The sequence below is a fragment of the Neophocaena asiaeorientalis genome, unplaced genomic scaffold, assembly GCF_003031525.2.
Source record: "Neophocaena asiaeorientalis asiaeorientalis breed wild unplaced genomic scaffold, Neophocaena_asiaeorientalis_V1.1 scaffold430, whole genome shotgun sequence".
In the NCBI taxonomy this organism is placed as follows: Eukaryota; Metazoa; Chordata; class Mammalia; order Artiodactyla; family Phocoenidae; genus Neophocaena; species Neophocaena asiaeorientalis.
Genome location: NW_020173691.1, coordinates 619,622 through 641,534, shown reverse-complemented (window position 1 = coordinate 641,534; position 21,913 = coordinate 619,622). Strand labels below are relative to the sequence as shown.

At 37.1% G+C, this 21,913-nt stretch overlaps 1 protein-coding gene across 3 annotated transcripts in view; it reads left to right on the top strand.

Moving 5' to 3' along the window:
- The window catches only part of DISP1 (dispatched RND transporter family member 1), a 198,404-nt gene that overhangs the window by 156,177 nt on the left and 20,314 nt on the right, over positions 1-21,913 (top strand). The window lies entirely within an intron of this gene.

Sequence of the window (21,913 nt, the reverse complement as noted above, 5' to 3'; positions counted from 1 at the left end):
TCTCTTCTCCTTCTACATTTGTTCCTTTCATTTTCTTCTCTTAAATTTTTGTTGTTGTTCTTTGCTGTGCGCACTTAATTCTGTTAGTATTGTGGCAGAAAGCAAGCTGTTACTGAATCCTGATTTAAATGAATACACGATGTATTGCTTTTCATTCTGATTTATAAATTGCCTACTTTTTACCCCATCGACCTAAGGAAAGAGCAAGTGGGAAAGATGGTCACTAATTTGCCTTCTAGATGAGGAAAAGGGGGGTTGTTGAGAATAAATGGGCCTCTACAGCCCCAAAGACTCAGAGCCTTTATCCTTTATACTAATTGTAACATCTGATTAAGACAGTTAACTTTAGAAGTCTGGTAAGATTTAATCTTGATTTCACTGAAACCAAGGTGTATTTTTACATTCCTTAAAGTAGTCAAAATTAACTTTTTTAAAACAGGATAATGTTTGTAAAATTTAAAACGTTCCAAGCTTGCTTGCCAAAGTAAGTCAGTTTGGCAGTCAGATTGAGTGAAGGCCTATTTTATTAGTGGGACTTCTTTTAGAGACGCCTTTATACTATAAATGAATTTTAGAGTGTGCTATGCCTCATGGAATGCATTGCACAGTCTGTAATACATTTCAGACTATGAGCCTTGGTCATCTCTTTCTTTAATAATAAATGTCAGGAAACAATACGCTCTTTATTTCTTGAAATTAATATAACATTTTGGAATGAAGCAAATATATTCTTTAATTACCCCCTTTCTATAGTACTCCTACTTGTTTAGCAGGTTCTAGAGAGTAAAGAAAAAAAAGAGGAATCGTTCAAATTTTTCTTTTCGGTTAAAAAGGTAAAATATTTAGCAAACAGTAAAACATAAAAGACATTGTTATGGATCAGTCACATCTCTGACTCCAGGAAAAAAAACCAATTATACTACTGCGTCTTCTTTCCAAACTTAAGTGGATTGTTAGGTGTAATTTAAAAGACTTCATAGAACTTAACATTTATAGGAGAATTTTCATTGCTATACTATGTTGTGTTCTTTTCAGCAAAATTGATTCTACAAAATTATGTCTTTTTTAAAAAAAACACACAAACCAGAGAGTCAACTGCTTGGTATTTTGGAGTTTAGTGCCTGGGGCATAACTGGAACTCAAATATTTGTTGAATGAATGATTATCACTCCTCTTCCCCAATTCTCAGGACATCTTTTTTTACAAGAAAAATTGACAAAGCTTAAATTTTTTAAAAACCTCACAAAGTCAGATTGGTCCCTGCCATCAAGCCATTTATTGTCTAATAGGAGAGAGATGATTGGGGCAAAAATAACCACAGTCTCTGAGAACCAAAATCAGAGTTTAGAGGGTTGTGTGAGTCCCAAAGAGGGAGATGGAGTCATAGGATAGCTTAGAGAAAGCGCCATGGGAGATGAAATGGGTCTTTCAAAAACAGACAGGAGACCAACTGCCTGAAATATGGGAAAGGAGGCCGGCAGCACATGGGCGTGGGAGCAAGTGTGAGGCAGCCTGGCAGGCAGTGTCCTTTATCTGGAGAAGAGCTCAGAGGAGGTGGCCCAGGGCATTGTGCCTATTGGGTTCATCTCATTCGACCTTTGGAGAACAATATGCTAAAGTTAGTCAAAGAAGACTGCGCCCCCAAAACAGTGGATTCCAAATGTTGTGGAATCATCATAAAAAGCACTTACTAAGTGTCTAAGTACTTTATATGCGGTAATTACATAGTTCTAATACCTTTGGTTCATTGATATTTCCCAAGGCTCGTTTGTTGAACCATTTCTTTTGTACTGCTTTTTGTGTATCTCCAGGGCCTACCAAGGTGCCTGGCATTTAGTAAGCACTCAGAAATTGTTGAATGAAATGAATAAATAATTGAACATCAGTCAAGTCATTTTTATGCAGAACTCAATTTTGTGATGTCTTGATAGTGAAAATCAGGCACATTGGTCTCCTGGAGTAAGATATTTCCCAAACAATGGGAGAAGGTTTAAAAGGCTTTGTTCCCTTAAAAACCCTGTTTTATTAATTGTTGTTTGAGTCTGTTTGCAAGGATAGCTCCTCCTGTCCTTTAAATCACGCCCCCCCGCCATGCCTTGGTTTCTAAATTTTTTTTAAAAAAATTACAGCCTCATTCATGAAGATGTAAGAAAGGAAAGGTAAAGACCCTGTTCACTCCCACAGCTCCTAAGCTACTTTCATAGATGATTCTGGAGCCCTTTTGAGGAAGACAGGGAGGGGCCAGGAGACTCTCTGCACTGGGGGGAGTCAGCCCAGAATAACCTTTCTGTTTGCTCAGCTCTGGCCACCTCTAGGATATTTGCAAATCTAGTATAAGAGATTTTATAAGCAGTCAGCAGATTATAGAACTGGTGGATGAAACATAAATTCCTAATTAAGAGTTGGGGTTTTTCTTTGTCCATATGTATTTTATGACTTAGAATAAACCGAGAGGGTCCGGGGCCAGATTTGATGCCATATTCTATATTAATATGCTGAGTTGTTGGTTTAGGTAAATTAATTACTTCTCCCCATTTGAATGGTATAGGGAGGGCTCTGATAGTTATCAAATAGCTTGAGATTCAAGCATGATGATTTCTACAGGAATGTGAGCAGTTTACTCTTTCTAAACACTATTTTGTGTGTCTAGTAAGAAACAAGGATGGACAGTTAATACATTCATTCCTTCAGACCCTCTTTGTGCATCTGTGGTCACTTGGGCCTGCCCACCTCCCCCTTCCTAAAACACTGCTTTCATTATGTCACTCCTCTGCTCAGAAATCTTCCATGGTTTCCCCAAACTCCTTGACCTGACAGTGAAGGTCCCTTTAAAGGGATGGAGTGTGTTTTGTGGGGGAAGGAAAGGTAGTTCAGGGAGGAGGAATCTTCTAGCCCTGGTGAGGAACGAGGTGACAGATATCAGTGAATAAGATTACTGTATCAGACTTTTTCCCCCTACACTTTAGAAGTTTAAACAGAAATCTGATTAATGATTGTATCTTTGTTTCCACTTATATATAATCGAGAACTAGACTCATACTTTTTTTGGTCCTGGCCAACACTAAATATTCTGGGTCTTTGTTTTCTAGGTATTATTCTGAAACTTTGTTTTTTAGCTGTCAGCCATTGACCTACCTTATTGGCTGCCAGAAACTACAACTACTTCATTGTAAAGCAATCGCCAGGAGAGATTTATTTAAATGTATTATTTGATTGTTAAAAGGTCTCAATCTAATGCAGAATTAAACCCTACATTGAGCTCCAAATTGTACTAATTTTTTTAACCTCCTTACCCCTGACCTCCATCTCCCAAAGCTTAAAATTCTAAGTGAGCAGCATTAGTATCTGGTGAGTATTTTGGCCTGAGGATTTTAAACTTCATTCCAGCATTCATTCCAGCCTCTTCAGTTAGTTAAGTTTAATAAGATTTTTCTGGCTTTCTTATGAGCTTTCCTTGGATCTCCCATTAGTGATGATTATTCACAACTTATTAAGAAAAGTATATATTACACTCTCATTTAGCATGTTTTGTGTGGGGCTCACAGCAACAGTCTGGCATGAAAAAGTTTGAGTTTAAGGGCAAGTGCTTTATAATTCAGTATAACTTTAAAATGTAACACATGGGGCTGTTTGGCTTATAACCTCCAGCTTAACTATGCAAATTTAACTCCATGGGCTGAGGAAGAATGGTTTCTTTCAAGCAAAGCTACTTTTCAGTCATTTAAAAATATTTTTAATTAACCAGTTGTCCTTTTCAGAATGCTAATTGCTTTAAACTGTTTCTTTTAAAAAAAGAGAAAAAGTCATTCTCAGATTCCTCTTTTGGGGTGTGCATTGCACAGGACCAGAACCATGTGAAATTCTGACCTCCAGTGCGGCTCCTTCCTCCTCCCCCTTATAAGCGGCAGAGGCAAAATGTATTTGAAAATGAATTTCCCATGCCTTGCTTCCCTCATCGTTTAGTGAACAGCAGAATAGCTGCCCTTTGACTACTGATCTGCTAGGCCTGGAACTCTATCTTCTTAAGAAGAAATAATTATTTAATTATATAAGAGGAAATTACACCCCTCCCTGTTCTCACCCACTTTTGTATAACACAGTTCTTTTCTTGTTTACTGCAATAACTAGGGGGAAAAAATAACATAATTTCTGGCTTGCTTCTTAGGGCCAGGCTCTACTAATAAGAGAATAATTTCTTATTAACTTAAACTGGAACTCAAGCTGTTACATGAAAGCCTGATTTGTTCCAGCTTTACAGAGTTTTGAGTCTGAGTGGGACGGACAGGGAATATTGTACATTATGCACAAAGCATATTTTTCTTGTGGAACATCACGCAGAAATGCCTTCATGGGTTACCAGGCTCTGTCACTAATTGATGTAACGTTTAGTAGATCCAATGAGTGTGCAGTTGTGCCTTTCAGCATTCCCATTGGATAGATGTCCTTAAATGTCAGGTATTTTTCTTTTGCCAGCAAGTTTGGTAAAATTGGCATGGGGATTTATAAATATGTGAAAAATGCACATTTTTATCATTCTTCACAGCAGTCTTTTTTCACATCTCTGCAGTATTAATGTCTCCAGGGGGAAAACTGTAAATTATATAACAGATAAATTGGAGGTGAGTTTTTCTTAGCTAATCAGTAGCCACTGGTTCCTTAAGCAATAAAGTAAACTGAAATGAAAGACAGCAAAGGGAATTCAGCAGTAGGATTGCCCGTAATCCATGGACATTTCAGCAGTTTCCTGCCTTAGACTAACATATTCCTGTCAGTTATAAAGAAAACATAAATTTTTATATTTAACGTGTAGACATTAATTATTGAAGGTAGGAATGGTCATAATCAGGGGCCTAGATATATCTTGAGAGGTAAATTCAACATGGGTTTAAATATGATTTTAGTATCACATAGTTTAGAAATTAAGTATTTTATTTTTCTTGAGTTAAAAGAACTAATCTCAGATAGTCTGTTTAAAAGTCATGATTTAAAAGGAAAACAGTTCATCACTGTGAATTAAGTCTATAAAATTGAAACTTCGAGTACACTTAAATGGAACATTATATGTGTTCCACTGATGAAACCTTCATCAGGATTTCAAAATGGGAAGAGATGAAGAACATTTTGAAGAGGTATATCTCCTCTTTCACCCACAGATATAGGCTTCGCATGGAAATATAATCACCTATAAAGCATTTCTGTGTTAATAATGTACTTGACTATATCTGGTCATGTAAGCAATTAAGAATATTTAGTTCTCAATCAACACTGCAATTTAGATCATATTTAAATCATTTCTTATTCTGCTGTCACATGAGTATCTCTTTTGTGTAATTTTATAAAAAAATAGCCTTTCTAAGAATTCTAATAGTAAGTTTTATCATTATTACAAATATTCTAAAATATTCCAAAATAATGAATAATAGTATCTGACTATAAAGAATTTTTCTGGAGGGCGGGAGGGAGGGAGACGCAAGAGGGAAGAGATATGGGATCATATGTATATGTATAACTGATTCACTTTGTTATAAAGCAGAAACTAACACACCATTGTTAAGCAATTATACCCCAATAAAGATGTTAAAAAACAACAACAACAAAAAAGAATTTTTCTAAATTGTGAAGTAGAACTTGGTCGTGCATTGTACCAGTATTTGGTGAAGAAAATGGACTTTAATGGCATAAGGTCTCAAGTTTATAATAAGAGTATTAATGATTTTATTGAACCCTTACTATATACCGGACATTGTACTATATTTTACATGCACTCTCTGATTTAATCCTGAAAACAGCCCAAGGAATCCAGAGCTATTACTGTCATTTCCATTTTATAGATGAAGAAACTATGGTTTGGAAAAATTAAATAGTGTTTAAAAGATTAATTAAATGGCTAATAATAACCAGTAGAACCTGGAATTGAGTCTTGGTCTGTCTGATTGTGAAGCCTTTCCTCTTAGTCACATCTCTGTGCTGCTCAAACGTTAAGAGAATGGATTTTGTGTGGTTTTTTTGCTAAATTTTTTTAGCTTTAGCAGTAGTTCAAGAAACAATTACTGAGTGCTAGCTATGTAGTAAGCACTTGTGCAGATTCATTCTTGAAACCGCAGAGCTGAGATCCCACTGATCACAGATCACAGTCATCACAGATCACACAAATAATCATGAGAAGCACAGATAACTTGCCCCAGGCTGCCCAAGTCCTTTTTAGATCATGGAAAGGGTATATTCACAGCGCTTCCTTGCACAGATCCCAAGGAAGAATCCTGCCTGATTTCTCCCATCTGTTTGTACCATGTCCCTAGTGTACTTAAACACTAGTGGGGGGACACACACAAGTAGGTTCTTGGACATGCTAGTAGTAAGAAATAGATTTTCCACCTTTTTGATGTAACATTTCCTTTGTGTCTAAAGTGAATTCTCTATCTAAATGTCACACTCCATGCTGTCATCTTCAGGATTTTGGGTGCCTTTGCTCCGGCTCCAAGACTACCAAACAGTGCTCGCTGTAAGAAGACGGAAAGTGTAGACCTTTCTTATTATGACTTCATGCAGCCTGGCATAGCTCAGTCCTCACTGCTAACTCCTAAATGTACTTCCTCCAGCAGCTTTTTCCACGTACGCCTCTGTCTCTAGTTTACTCAAAGCACAGTTTACTCTCTCAACCCCTGGACCATGGGCAGCATCACCTCCTACTATATTATGAAAACAACTGAAACTTTGGTGGAGTGTAGCATAGAGGTTAAGAGGGTGGGCTCTGCAGTAGATTGCCAGGGTTTGAATCCTGCCCCTAACACTAACTGTGTGAGCTTGGCAACTTATTTAACCTCTCTGTGCTTCAGTTCCTTGTCCATAAAATCTATACCTACTGCATAGGATTGTTTTAAGAATTAAAAAATAGTTTCGGGCTCCTAAAAAAAAAAAAAAAAAAAAATGTTTAATATATGTCAAGTGTTTAGGACAGTGTTTGGCACATAGTGAAGTTCTTAAATGTTGACTATTATTATTTTTAATATATCAGTACACTTAATGCTTTTACTTTGTATGACCTCTTTCCTTTTTAATGACTTGCAGTCTGACTTTTACCATCACTCCTTTCCTGGCGATACTGGGGTCAGTGACCTCTTTGAGAAGCTCATCTCATTTGTTCTCCTTAGTTCGAGAGCATGTAATCCCCATTTACCATCCCTTCATAAGCTGTCTTCTTTTTTGCATTTCATGAGTCTATGCTTTTCATCACCCTATGCCTTTCCTTCTTATCCTATGTGCTGTGACCATTTCTGCCCTCCCTCACTGTTGATGGAGCCTCCTTTTCCGCCCTTCACATGACTGTCATTTCCATAATAACTTGCTTATTGTTTATTTCTTACCCCTTCTCAACTGTTAAAAATTTCAGATCCCCATTTCCTGTCTGTAGTTCTCATGGTGATGGAATCCCTATAATTCACAATAGGCTGTAGGACATCTTTATTTAAATATCCTGCCAAACAAAGTATCAGAGGAAGAGCACTTTGTAATCCTTCAACTGAAGCACTTGTACCCTAAGTAAGCATAGCCACGTACTGTAACTAGATACTGTTGACCCAGGAAAGATCTTGAACTTTGGAAGAAACTAAAATTTAAGGAAGCAGAACAATATGGATTTTAAAACATAATCTGTTCAAAAATAACATAATGACAGACAACAATACCAGGACTAGTTTTACTGTAGATCAACAAAGTTCTGTTGCTCATCAAAGGCCTTTTATAGGTAATCTAAGATCTCTACCTTACAAGTCATTTGGACAGGTATTTCTAAAACTTCAAGAGAAAAGATCAATTAAGACTCAGTAGGAGTTACCAATTTAAAATGTTACTGGGGGACTTCCTGTTTATCTATGTCCCTAAACTTCAGCTAACCTGAATTTTAGCTATCTAAGGTACTTAAACTTTTATCTTTGGCTGTCTTAAAAAGGGTGATCCTTTAGGCAAAACTAATCTATGGTGATAGAAGCCTGAATATTGGTTACTTCTGATTATGTTTATTGATTAGAAGGGGCATGTGCGAGCCTTTGGGGCTTCTGGGAAATATTCTATATCTTGATCTGAGTGGTGGTTACATGGATGTAAAACCCATCAAGCTGAACACTTAAACTTTGTGCCTCTTATTGAAGAATTGGTGAAATAGGAATGGTTTAAAAGGATGACATACGGATTTAAGGATCTCTCCCCTTTAATTCTAAAATATCCTTTCACCTTCTTGGCCAGTCTGTATACACTTGGAAGGCAGGGATAATGTTCTCTTAATTTTTATATTCCTGATTGTACAGTGGGAGGGAGACTGGAGGCAGGAGGAAGGCTTAAGGGCTGTCATACTCACCTCCTCCCAGGAGAATTTCTTAGTAAACCAAGTTCCACTCTGAGCTACCACTTTGCTGTTTAAATATGTATATATATTTTTTCCTTGATTTGAAGATAGCAAACTTAAGCTACACTTTTAAAAATAAATTTATTTATTTTATTTATTTATTTTGGGCTGCATCGGGCCTTCGTTGCTGCGCATGGGCTTTCTCTAGTTGCGGCGAGCAGGGGCTACTCTTCATTGCGGTGCGTGGGCTTCTCATTGCGGTGGCTTCTCTTGTTGCGGAGCACGGGCTCTAGGCGCGTGGGCTTCAGTAGTTGTGGCACGCGGGCTCAGTAGTTGTGGCTCACGGGCTCTAGAGCACAGGCTCAGTAGTTGTGGCACACAGGCTTAGTTGCTCCTCGGCTTGTGGGATCTTCCCGGACCAGGGCTCGAACCCATGTCCCCTGAATCGGCAGTCAGATTCTTAACCACTGCGCCACCAGGGAAGCCCCTAAGTTACATCTTTTGAGCTTTTATTTTATTTTTAAATTTTTATTTTATATTGGAGTGAAATTAATTAACAATGTTGTATTAGTTTCAGGTGTACAGCAAAGTGATTGAGTTATACATATACATGTATCTATTCTTTTTAAAATTCTTTTCCTATTTAAGTTATTACAGAATATTGAGCAGAGTTACTTGTGCCATACAGTAGGTCCTTGTTGGTTATCTATTTTGCATATATGAGCTGCATTTTTATTTCGGAATCTGAAAAGTAGAGTATTCGGTGACATAATCACATTGCCTCACATATCTTGCCTTATTTCCTTTCCCACTTGCATCTTGTTAGCCTCTCATCTTCCTATTTTGGTACTTGAGAGTAGAAATTGTATTTTTACTGCTCAAAAGTGCTTAGTGAACTGGAATTTCTAGGGCGGAGAAGAGATGACAAAATGAATGATTTAATAATGCTGAGAAAATAAAGGGCTGTCCTTAGGCAGCCTTCCTTAGGGAAGGTAGTAACGCATCTTTCCCATCCTTCTGCCAAAGATTTTATGATAGAGGTAAGCCAAGATTATAAAAAGATTTAAGTTTTCCATATGGAAGAGCCAGATGTAGGGCCAGAAAGAAGGAAAAGAAAGGGTGTTTTTAACATTTATGACAAGAGAGAGCCCTTGGATTCTACATATGTAAGCCTTTTCCTCCAAAATACTTCAACCTTTGACATAAGTTAGGTTCTGGGAAAACTTACTGCACTCAGTTGACTTAAAATTGAATGTGAGTTTACTTTGTAAGAAATATCTGTTCACAAGGAAAGTATATGGGAAACTTGCTGTAATACTGCCCTTGAGGTTCATGCACTTAGTTGTCTTGTTACGAAGTTGTTCTGAATGAGCTGGAAAACTTTTGAAATTTCCTTTACAATCTTTGTTCTAGACTGTAATTTACCATGTGCATGTCATTGGAGAGTTAAGGTTCTTGTATTTGGTTGGGGGCCCATTTAATAACCTCTTTTGATCTTTCACTAACTGAAATTGTTTTCAAGTTACAAATGCAAGAATAGTACTGTAAACCTGAAATTGTTTTCAAGTTACAAATGCAAGAATAATACTGTAAACCTGTTAGTTCTTTAAAGGGAATTAGGATTTCCTAAATATATTCCATCCTGGGACTTGGCTATCTTGACTCCAGAGTAACTAAAACAGTGTGATTCTGTGAAAAGAATTGGATCAATGGATCCACTAAGGACAGGTGAAACAGACCCTAGCATGTTTAAAACTTTAATAAAGTAAAACTCCTTAAAAACTCAGTGGGCTCCCGACTTCCATCTAACCCCCATTCTCGAACAGGGCCAGACTTACCTTATCTTCTGATCATAGGCTGCCCTCTTTCAGGAAGTAGGGAGGCAGAAAGTGGATCTCCGTATTTCCGTTACTCTCTCAGCCCAGTTTCCCCAAATCTGGCTAACAAAATAGGCACCGACTAACTGAGAGATTTCTATTACCACTATTGTAGTCCTGGAAGGGGCAGTCAACCTCTAAATCCACATTTGTCCCCATTGATAATTAAACCCAAGTGAACAACTGTTACTAGATGGCGCCAAACTGTGTAGTAGGATGGATTTGGATGGTTCAGCCAGACCATGGAAATTCAGTCTCTTAGCTGAACAGGTGCATCACGATCAGCTCGTTATTCTCACAATATCAAATGCCATATATTTTATAAAAATGAATTTTTGGACTCTACTTTTCCCCTTAAAGTGAGGCCTTACAGAAAATAATAATTGAAGCATCACAAAGTAATAGATTATTACGGGCCTAGATTATTAGTAAGTGGAATTGGGAAAAACTGACATCTGGATCAAGGATATCTCTTTAACTATAAAAGTAGTCATCAAATTACAAAGGAAAATTCCAGCTATTGAAAATTTAAAAATGCATGTCAAAAAATCATGTTAAAAAACATATCACAAACTAGGAAAATTTTGATGTTTCAGAGCTTTAATACTCTTATAAGTAAAGAGGAAAGATATATATATATATATATAAGCAAAAGAGACATAAAGTAATATATTAATGTGATTACAATCATGTATCTATATTAAATAAATTTGGGAAATATAATGGAAGATTATTACAGCTACTAAAAATCATGTTTTCAGAAGCTTTTAATTACATGGGAAAAACTCATAATCAGAAGTGGTAACACTTTATGCATCCAGTAAGGTCCTAATTGTGTACATAGTTATGGCGTATATTTAGGCACAAAGGAAAAAATACTGAAAGGAAGTAGATCAAAAAAAAAAGAATTACAGAGGTTAGATCGGTATAGTAAGAGTATGGCTGATTTTTTTCTTCATAATTTTCTGCATTTTTCAGGCTTTTAAGAAAACTGTATGTTAGTTTTATAATCAGAAAACCAAACTAACATCAAAACAGAAAATACATCTCCTCAGAATAACCCTTCTAACTTGAGCACTCCTTCATGTTTTCTCTTCTGGTAAAACTCACTAGGCTGGTGAAGTAAATGATTCCCCACCACTTCTTATCCCACCAGCGTGTTTGATAACTTGGCATGATTTCCTACAGCGTTTTTTCCTCCTTTGATACATACTACCAAAAATGTGTTACTACATCACAGTTCATCCATCTTCATATTTACCTGACATTAGCCTGGGGAACTCTGCCCCATCTTCCTACTTAGCCGTTTTTTTTCATAAACCACTTATCTAGCCATTTAGAAAGCCAATCTCTCTAGCTATTCCTATAAGGAGCCAGCATTCTCTTTCAAAGCATTTTGAAACACTAGTTCTTACCTACCTTATGGGGGGGGGAAGGGTTTATTGATTATTCATATGAAGTATTTCAACATGGAATTTTGATGAGGGGGACCTGGCTTCCCAGCTTTTGCCATGGCAGAGTGTTGAAATACTTATGTGATGACTTGAACTCTCTGAAATTCCACACGAGAATCCAGTAGAATTTCACAGCAGGAAAGGACCTTAGAAATAATTTAATTCAACTCTCTTTATATTGCAGATGAGAAAATTGAAGCCAGAGTGGTTAAAACCGAAGATTAATCCCCAGTTAATAGCAGGTCTTCTTACTTCTCACTGTGGTCTTTTTAATACATTATTCTTAGAATAAGTTCCTCAGCTTGGTTTCATGGTGTTTGGTATGATAGGTTTGGGGATTGCAGACAGAATCTATGCCGTTATGAATTGAATGCAGTGAACTTAAAGTTTTAGCCTAGTTGCCCTAGCACCAGAATGTAATGAGGACCTCACCACAGCTTGAGAACACATGGTCCCACCATGTTGGGTTTTCCTCATTCTTCTTCAGAAAATTCTTGTTTATTCTCAGTCTAATTCTTTTAAGCATAGTTGATTTTTTTTTTAACCTCAGACTTTGAGAAGAAAACCCTTTTCTGTCAGTATTATTTTTATAAAAACTGTATTAGAGTTTTGCTTTGATCTTTTTTATTAAAGCTTCTGACCATTGAGTTATATAAATTTAACTTTTTAGTTAAAGGATAAATATGAGAAACTTTAGTTAAGGAAGAAAAATCAATTTCACTATATGTTGTTTTTCTTAAAAGCATAACTAAAGAATTTCTATAGAAGTTGAGGGAATTATCTATCCTCATGGCCAGTAAAATGAAGATATCACAACAGCTGCAAGATATTGGTTACACTGTTGGAATTCATTTTGATACAGTGGATTTTTATTATTTTTTTTAACTTCCCCACCCCCCCAAAGCTTTTTGGTAGCAGGTGTGACTTTTAACCTTCCAAACTCAAACTTGTATGATACTGAATAACTTGGTGGGGGCCAAAATATGTGGGAAATGAATTTTAAAAAGATTAATAATCTTGTAACATGGAGCTCAAATAATAGTTCTTACATTGAACAAAATGCAGACACGTTATACTAAAAATTGAAGACCAGCAATGTTGGAGAAAATAATTGGCAGGTTTGTGAATTATGATTATGTTTATAATTTTGATCTCTAGTCTAATTGATGAAAGCCTTGTCCTATTAATAAAATAGATAACTTATTTTCAGGAATGCAAATAGACCTTCACTGAGGTGTTTTTATTTTTATAAATTTATTTATTTATTTATTTTTGGCTGCGTTGGGTCTTTGTTGCTGCGTGTGGGCTTTCTCTAGTTGTGGCGAGCAGGGGCTACTCTTTGTTGAGGTGCGCGGGCTTCTCACCGCGGTGGCTTCTCTTGTTGCGGAGCACGGGCTCTAGGCGCGCGGGCTTCAGTAGTTGTGGCACATGGGCTTAGTAGTTGTGGCATGCAGGCTGGAGAGCGCAGGCTCAGTAGTTGTGGTGCACAGGCTTAGTTGCACCGCAGCATGTGGGATCTTCCCGGACCAGGGCTTGAGCCCGTGACCCCTGCATTGGCAGGTGGATTCTCAACCACTGCACCACCAGGGAAGCCCTTTTACCGAGGTTTTAATTAACATACGAACTCTCAGTTGTATAATTTGTATACTTTGTAATGAAAGTACAAAACATTTTTACTTTTTTACAGATAAGATCCATAAAATTTTGAAAGTGGAGAAATTTTTGTGTATCTTTCTTATCTGAATGAAAGTAATAAAATATATTTGTTGAATCAGGCTTAATGTAAACCCCCAAAATATACTTGTAAAACTGTGCCTTCAACTTCCAGATTAACCTCTGGACAACCCCTTTGCGTTGTAATTCAGAGTATCGCTAGCTTCATTTCAGTAAGCACCGCAACTATTTTTAATTCATTATATAGAGATAAGTTAAATGTAGTTTTAGGCATTTCTAATTGTACTTAAAGTACATCATTATATATAAATATTAAACAACCAAGAAAATGGAAGTGTGTTATACATAGAATATATAAACCTTGGTTTATCCAAAATTTCACCAGAATTTTTCTTGTAATATATAAATTTATTTTAATATTATTGATTATATAATTATATATAGTATATTAATTGTATTAATATATTTTATAATTATATAATATTATGTAATAATTATATAATTAATAACATATTGATTATACAATTAATTAAGAATACTATATATTATTATATAATACTATATTTATGACAATAGATACTCATATTTTGATTCACATATGTATGTATAAGGTTCTCAGAGGTCCTCTGAATCATTAAAGGAAGTTTAAAGTCTTTGCCATTTCTTTTCCTCTCAGTACTGTACACCTAGAACCCTACACTAGCTCCCAACCTGATCTTTAGTGTTTCCTGCACCTTGCCACCAGATCATTCATCCTAAAATAGTGTTTTCATTGTATCCATTCTTGCTCAAGAAACTTTAGCAGCTTCCTATTTCTATTGCTTGCTTCCTGCCTACTCCAATAAGCTGCCCTCCGCACTATTCCCTCCTAAGTCCTACTGACATTGCTCACGCTGCTACGGGAAGGTGTCTGGCATAGGTCTTGGCACAATGTTTGTTTCCATTCCCTCTGCTTCCTGTTTATCTGTCTGAAATCTATCTGTCCTTCAAGACCTAGTTCAAATTCTACTTACGTCAAGTTCAGGGGCTACTCTTTGGAGTACTCTGTTCCAATATTATCTCCCTGTTCCCCATTCACTTAATATTTTGTACTATACCTTTAAGTTCCAATTATTTTCTTGTATTATTCTCTAATAATTGTTTCTTGTCTGGAAGTCACATTTTCCTGGCAAATTGTCCAACGCAGTGGTTCAAGCTCTGACTGTGTAAGCTCTATTCCAGAAACTACTGAACCAGATCCCTGGGAAGGACCCTGGAGATCCCTTTCTTTATTTAAGCTAACCAGGTGATTCCAATGAAGATCAAATTACTTGGTGTCATTTGAACTGTGCAGTTAATATTTGAATTGAACAAAATTAACTATAGATTTTGTATTAAATGTATTTTGTTTTAAGTTCTTTGGGGTTTTTTTTGTTTTGTTTTTTTTTGCGGTACGCGGGCCTCTCACTGTTGTGGCCTCTCCCATTGCGGAGCACAGGCTCCGGACGCGCAGGCTCAGCGGCCCCGGCTCACGGGCCTAGCCGCTCCGCGGCATGTGGCATCTTCCCGGACCAGGGCACAAACCCGTGTCCGCTGCATCGGCAGGCGGACTCTCAACCACAGCACCACCAGGGAAGCCCTGTTTTAAGTTCTTTGAAAATTTATGATCTGTGTCATAAATTTAGGTCATAATAGGTAGTGTTACCTATTTTCTTCTAGTATATAGTTACCTGGGAGGCTTCCATTCTCCCCAAATTCTGTATCAGTGAGAGAAATTTTCAAAGAAAATATTTCAATCACATGTACCTAAATGAATGCATATATAATTTCCCTTTATAAAGTTCTTTTTCACTTCTTTTTAACTTTACAGCTAATTCATGAATACATTCTCATGAAGAATTCAAAAATACAAAGTAAAACTCACTTTTGATTCCTTCTCTCATGGTAAACAAGACTATTGATTTGCCATGTTCCCTTCTGAATTTTTAGCATACATTTACATATTTTGTATATCATTTTTCCCATAAATGCTGGATGAATTATTTTGAAACTTCTCACCTTGTCTTGGTGCTCTTTCCATATCAGTATGTGTATGTATATGTGTATGTGTACGTTTGTGTATTCATTCTGTACAGTGTTCCATAGTATGGATGTACCACCATTTATTTAAGCATCCATGAAAGATGGACCTTTAGGTTGCTCTCACTTTTTTCCTTACTGTAAACCACACCTCAGTGAACATCCTTGCATGTGCACTTTCGTGAACACATACCATTTGCTCTTAAATAAGATCTTCCTGTTCTGCCCTCCTTTTCATTTTTGGCTCACAAGCAGTTTCTCATAATCTGCGTCAGGGTACTCTCTTCCAGGTTGTGGCCAAAAAGTACCGGTTCAAGTCAGAAAATTTGCATTCCAGACCTGGCTCTTCATTGACTTGCTCTGTGATCTTGGACCTTTTTCTTCTTTGTTAATGTGAAAACAAAGATTAGAGGGATGACTTTTAGGGTTTCTTACAGTTCTAATGATTTCTTGTTCTAATTAGGCTTGCGGGTGTGATACCACTTAGTTTTGTTATATTCAGCTAGTAGCAAGCACCATTTGAATCTTGTAAAGTAAATCATAAAGGTTCACAGTGCTTATGAATAGAAGGGCATTACACTTTATCCCTCATTAGTCTTCTGCGTTACTGCTTAACTGATGCTCGAATGCCATTTCCAGATGAACTACTCATAATGGTGGTGGTGGTGGTAGCAGAGGATGAGGGGAAGGGGAAGGAGGGGGAGTTAGACCTTTTTTTTCTTTGGATAATGCTCAACAGTTTACAGAAAACTGTTACTCATACAGCTCACTTTCAGGTATTATCCATTTCTCACAAATCCTGCGAAATTAAAGGACTTGTTCAGATCATTCAGCTAATGAGTTTCAGGGTCCAGACTTGAGCTCACATCTTTTTTTCTTTCATATATATATTCTTTTTCAGATTCTTTTCCATAATAGGTTATTACAAGACATTGAATATAGTTCCCTGTGCTATACAATGGGTCCTTGTTGTTTATTTTAACTCACATCTTTTGATTACTTAGTTCACTACTTTCTTAAAGACAATTTCCTCATGCTCAAATATTTATTTAATTTATGCTGAATTTCTTTTATAACATTTATAAAGAGATTGGTATTTATTATATGCTCTTTAAAAATTAGTCCTCCACTCCCAACCTTAACCTTGGTCTCCTAGTTTATTTTATATTTTGTGTAGTAGTGGGACTCTGGTCGGTTACAACAGTTTGAGACAGCAAGATGACCAGTACTTTTGAGTCAACAACTCTTGAGCATTCAGGACATGCATTACGCAAGTAGTTGTGGTTATTGTTATCCTTCAAATCACTTGACACAGACCATAAACATTTAGCTCTGGTGCATGAAGATAAATTAGAGACCGAGCTTAGCTTGTCTACAGGGTATCTGTTTCATCTTCACTATAGACCCCAAGTGTGCCAGTGATGATTCATGGAAATACTTAGTGATGAAGATTGGCTTTGTTTTTGTTGGAAATCTTTTAAAGAATGCTCATCAAAGTGTGGATTCTTTATTTTCAGATACTTTCTTCCTAACATACCAGCAATGAGCTAAAGATATTGCTTACAGAATACCCTTTTACAAAAAGGCAATGTGGCACAATCCAATGGGACTAAAGTATGGGACTATTGAGACTAAAATGTGCTACTTTAAGCACTTTCTTATTTAAATTTGGTTACTACCATGAGGTAGAATATATATGTCCTTCATAGCATTTTAGTTGTTCAGAAATATACAAAGCTCTTTTTTTCTGTAGCTTTGATTTTCCTGAATGCTAGGAAGAGCTATTTGGAATTTGTGAAACTTGATACTGCCCCTTTCTAAGTCATGATATTAATTCTGCAGCTATGTCAACAATTGAGTTCTCTAGACAGGTAGCATGTTTTCATGTTTTAGTGGTCCCATTTCCCTCTGTATTCCCAAAAATTATCAAAAGAGAGAGAAAAGGTGAGGGAAACCAAAAAAACAGGCCATTTGTAGCTTTTCTACATTTTTTTCTGTTTCTTGTTAACTTTTTCCCTCACATACAAATTACCTTTTAAAAAACTCTTCCTTGCCTCTGTGCATCCCCCAACCCCCATTTTCATGATTACCCCACTCTGCACCCCACACCTTCCCTCCTTCTGAGAACTTTACAGTGTCGTTAGTTGGTCCCTTGACCGATATATGTGCACATACCACAGTTCACTGGTCATCGGAGCTGGAGCCAAGGTTCTCAACTGCTGTTACAGTTCTCAAGTGTGAAGTGTCAGGGGCAATTAATTACTTATTATGAGTACTGAGTTATAAGTGCCTTATTTATTTTTTTGAAAGCAGAGTTGAGCTTAGCCCTACAATCATGTCAGTGTCATCCACTCGCATACAGAAATGCTCTCTTGAGTGGGAGAGAGACACTCCAGCTAGTCATCTGGGGGCTGTGCACAACCCAAGCTTATTTACGCTACAGCCTGTGGGAGTGTCATGGGGCATGCAAATGTCATCTGCCTTGGGGCTTTTTCAAGCAGAAAAAAAGGCTACAACCCTAACCAAAGAACAAGCAGATGTTCCCAACTAAGATGATTATTTTTTATTTGTTTTTTTTTTTTTTTTTGGCATGAGTTTTGACCAGACAGTATTAAAAGGTGAATGAACCTTCGAAAAGCATGGTTTCTCTTTTGTTTGTTTTTACCAGTTGTTATTTAGCAACACAAGACTGAAGTTAGGGGGAAAAAAATCATTCTGCAGATTTTATTAGATAGCTATTAAAAGTAGCAAATCGGAAAGAGGGTACAGATGGAGGAAGACTATTTTTTTTTTTTTTTTTTCGGCACGCGGGCCTCTCACTGCCGCGGCCTCTTCCACTGCGGAGCACAGGCTCCAGACGCGCAGGCCCAGCAGCCACAGCCCATGGGCCCAACCACCCCACGGCACGCGGGATTCTCCCAGACAAGGGCACGAACGCGCGCCCCCCGCATCGGCAGGCAGACCCCCAACCACTGCGCCACCAGGGAAGCCCGAGGAAGGCTATTTTTGATCATGAAAGTATGTGGTGGATTCCCTTGTTTGCCTCCTTAAACAGGTATGTTCTGGTAAGAGATTGTAGGCAGAATTCAAGATGGTAACATCATGGGCTTCCCTGGTGGCGCAATAGTGGTGAGTCCGCCTGCCGATGTAGGGGACACGGGTTCGTACCCCGGTTCGGGAAGTTCCTACGTGCCGCGGAGCGGCTGGCCCATGAGCCATGGCCGCTGATCCTGCGTGTCAGGAGGTTGTGCTCCGCAACGGGAGAGGCCACAGCAGTGAGAGGCCCGCGTACCGCAAATAAAAAAGATGGTAACACCATAAGCCATAAATCAAACAGATTTCACGTTTTACCTGCAGTTGTGGTTCTGGTGTTTCAAACATCTGTTTGTCATGTCCATTAGTATAAAAACTTCAAAGGGAACTTATGTTTTCCCAGGAGGTATCTTTGTGGTAACCTTAGTTTTTCTTTTTCAACTGATGTCAACAATTTCTACTTATTGTCTCCAATTTAACATAAAATGAGGTCTTTACTCAAGCAGAAAGAATGTGATGAATATGTACTTGTTTCTGTCTCTTGGGAGCAAACTAGTCATAGATCCATGAATTTCTCAGTTAAAAAAAAAGTTAATGGGGGTGAGTAGGAGGAAAAAGAATATTTACATTTGTTACAACCCAAAATGTATACAATAAAATATTTTTTTGCAACTGCTTGGTATGATTTACCCCAGAGCTATGGCTCTGGGGATCACCTTGGGTCTAAAGACAACAAAATCTGTTAACTTCTTATGGAAATTCAAGAGATAGTTTTGAGGATGTGTAACTTGAAAGCTGGTGAAAAATTAAGACTTTGTGTACAAGTTAAGTGATTGCTTCTTTGGTCAGTGTCTTACTCTCCCTCTCTGTAAAAAATAAATGTTCTCGCAAAGCTCATTAATAGCTTCATCGCTGGTGTTCAGATAGCATGTTCTTTAAAAAGCAATGTGTGGTTGTAGTGATGGACACACAACTCTGTGGAAGTACTAAAACCCATTAACTCGTACAGTTTAAATGGATTAATTATGTGGTATGTGAATTATATCTCAATAAAATGTATATTTAAAGAATCAATATATAATTATATTTGAGAAGATAGTGAAGTTTTTCCCTTGGTAGATTTACCCCCCAAAACGAGTGCTCTTCATGAGTTCTTCAGTAGCAGACATTTTTATTGAAAGCCCCATTTGTGTAGAGTGAGTTTTCAAGTGCTTCACCAGCTCCTGGGGTTGTAGGTGTGGTCTTTCCCTCTGCGCTCAGATGGCCTGGCTTGACCACATCCACAAAATTGATATTGAATTAGGCATGAGAGAAACAACTGTAAAAGATTTGGGGGGGAAATCACCAAAACTTAGATTATATATTGTAATTAGTGAACTCAGGCTATTCAAAAGTATCTGAAGTCCTCCAAAACTGGAAATCATAGACAATGCAGTATGATAAGTAAGAAAAGATTGGCAGCTGAGTATACATTTAAATTTAAGTTACAATTAGATATTTAAGGAATGTATATGGCACTTTTTTTAGAATTTTTTACTTTAACCTTTCTGATTAGCTATAAATTAATGAATCCTGCAGCACTGAGGAATAATAGGGCCTCTATTATAGGATTCAGAGGCACAAAAGAAAACTTAGAAAATGTAGTAAAGTGGTAGAGGAGCTTAGGATTGGCAGATAGGAATGGGCTGAAGTTACAAAGTGTGTGTGTGTGTGTGTGTGTGTGTTTAACAGAAAGAGAGATAAACAAATAGAAAATAAAACTAAATTTTCCTATGTTGATATTTATGTCCTCATTTTCTTGCTATCCATTGACTACTGACTTCAAAGCTGTTGAACCTGAGAAAAGTAATAAAAGATGCTCATTCATTAATCAGCAAACTCTGATCTGACATCCACAAAGGACCATACATTCTACTAGGTTATGGAGATGTGAACACAAATAAGATGTGGTTGCTGGGTATGATTTAATGTCAGTTTTTAGCTTTTAAAAGTGAATTCTCTTTATTGTACATATGTAAGAAGAATGCACTTTAGGGGGATTTCTTTAGTAATGCTGTGAATATTCGGTTTCATACTTGCTCATAAAGCAAGTTCTCTTATGCTCTTCTTACTGGAAACTCTGACTTTAAATTCCACATCTCCCAAAAGAAATAATACTTCCTTTCCTGTATGACAGATGAATACTTTATGATTATCCCTATGTCATTTTCCCCCCTGGTATTAAAGACCGACACACACAGGACTGAGAACAGCAAATTACGAATCAAGAAACATGAGTTCTCTCTACAGCTCTGCTCCTACGACCCTGAATGATCAAAGGCAAACTGAGGCCCATCTCTACAAATAGGACTGGGATGAAATTGGAATGTGTCTCTTCTCTAACATTGTTCCCAGTGCTTGCAACCTCTGGAGTTGTTCCATCTCCTTGAGTTTAGTATTTTTAAGGGGCTTAGACTCATTAACGAGGACATGTACATAAAGCATGAAATTTAGAACATATGCATCTTTCATGTAAACAGATTAATGCAAAGTGCGTTCTAGAATGTAAGTTCCATGAAGTTTGGGACCCTGTTGGTCTCATTCATGGCTATAACAGGAGTTAAATAATTTTTTTTTAAGAATGAATACATGTATATTAGTGAGACATGTAATGGAGAGGGAAAATATGAAAGGAAACTTTAGATCTCAAAGCAGTTCTAAAATAGGGCTCTACTACTGGAAGAGTAATAACTTGAAGTAGAAAGACTAGAAGATAGATTTTTCATTTTGTTTTATTTCCTCAAAGTATGGGACAGCCTGGTGGAAGATTTCAGGTTAGGAGAGAGTACACAGGTAGGAAATTTATTCCTTTATTCAGCAAATATTTAAGTATACTCTCAGTATTAGTGTAATGGTGATAAAACTTTTTGATCTCACGACCCCTTTACACTTTCAAAAAGTATTAAGGATCCAAAGCTATTTTGTTTATGTGGGTTGTATCTGATATGTGCCATATTGGAATTGAAACAAATTTAAAATTTCTAATTTAACTTATTTGAAATAATGACAGTAAGCCCTTTATGTGTTAACACAAATAATATTTTTCATGAAAAACAATATCATTTCCAAAACAAAAAAAAAGTTTAGTGAGATGATTAGTATCATTTCACATTTTTGCAAGTCTCTTTGATGTGTGGCTTCAGAGAAGACAGCAGGATTCTCATACCTGCTTCTGCAGTATACTGCAGTCTGCTGTTCGGTTGAAATATACAAAATTGTGGAGAAAACCCAGCTTTAAACAGGTATGGGGGTTAGAAAAGGGAGACCCTCACAAACTCTGTGAAGGATCTCAGGAACTCCCAGGGATCTTCATCCCACACTATGAGAACCACTGTATTCCAGAATGGTGAAACATCAGTAGTGATTTGTAGCTGAAGAAGGAATACAATATTTCTGGTTGAAGAAGGTATTGATGTCCTATTTAAAAAAAAAAAAAA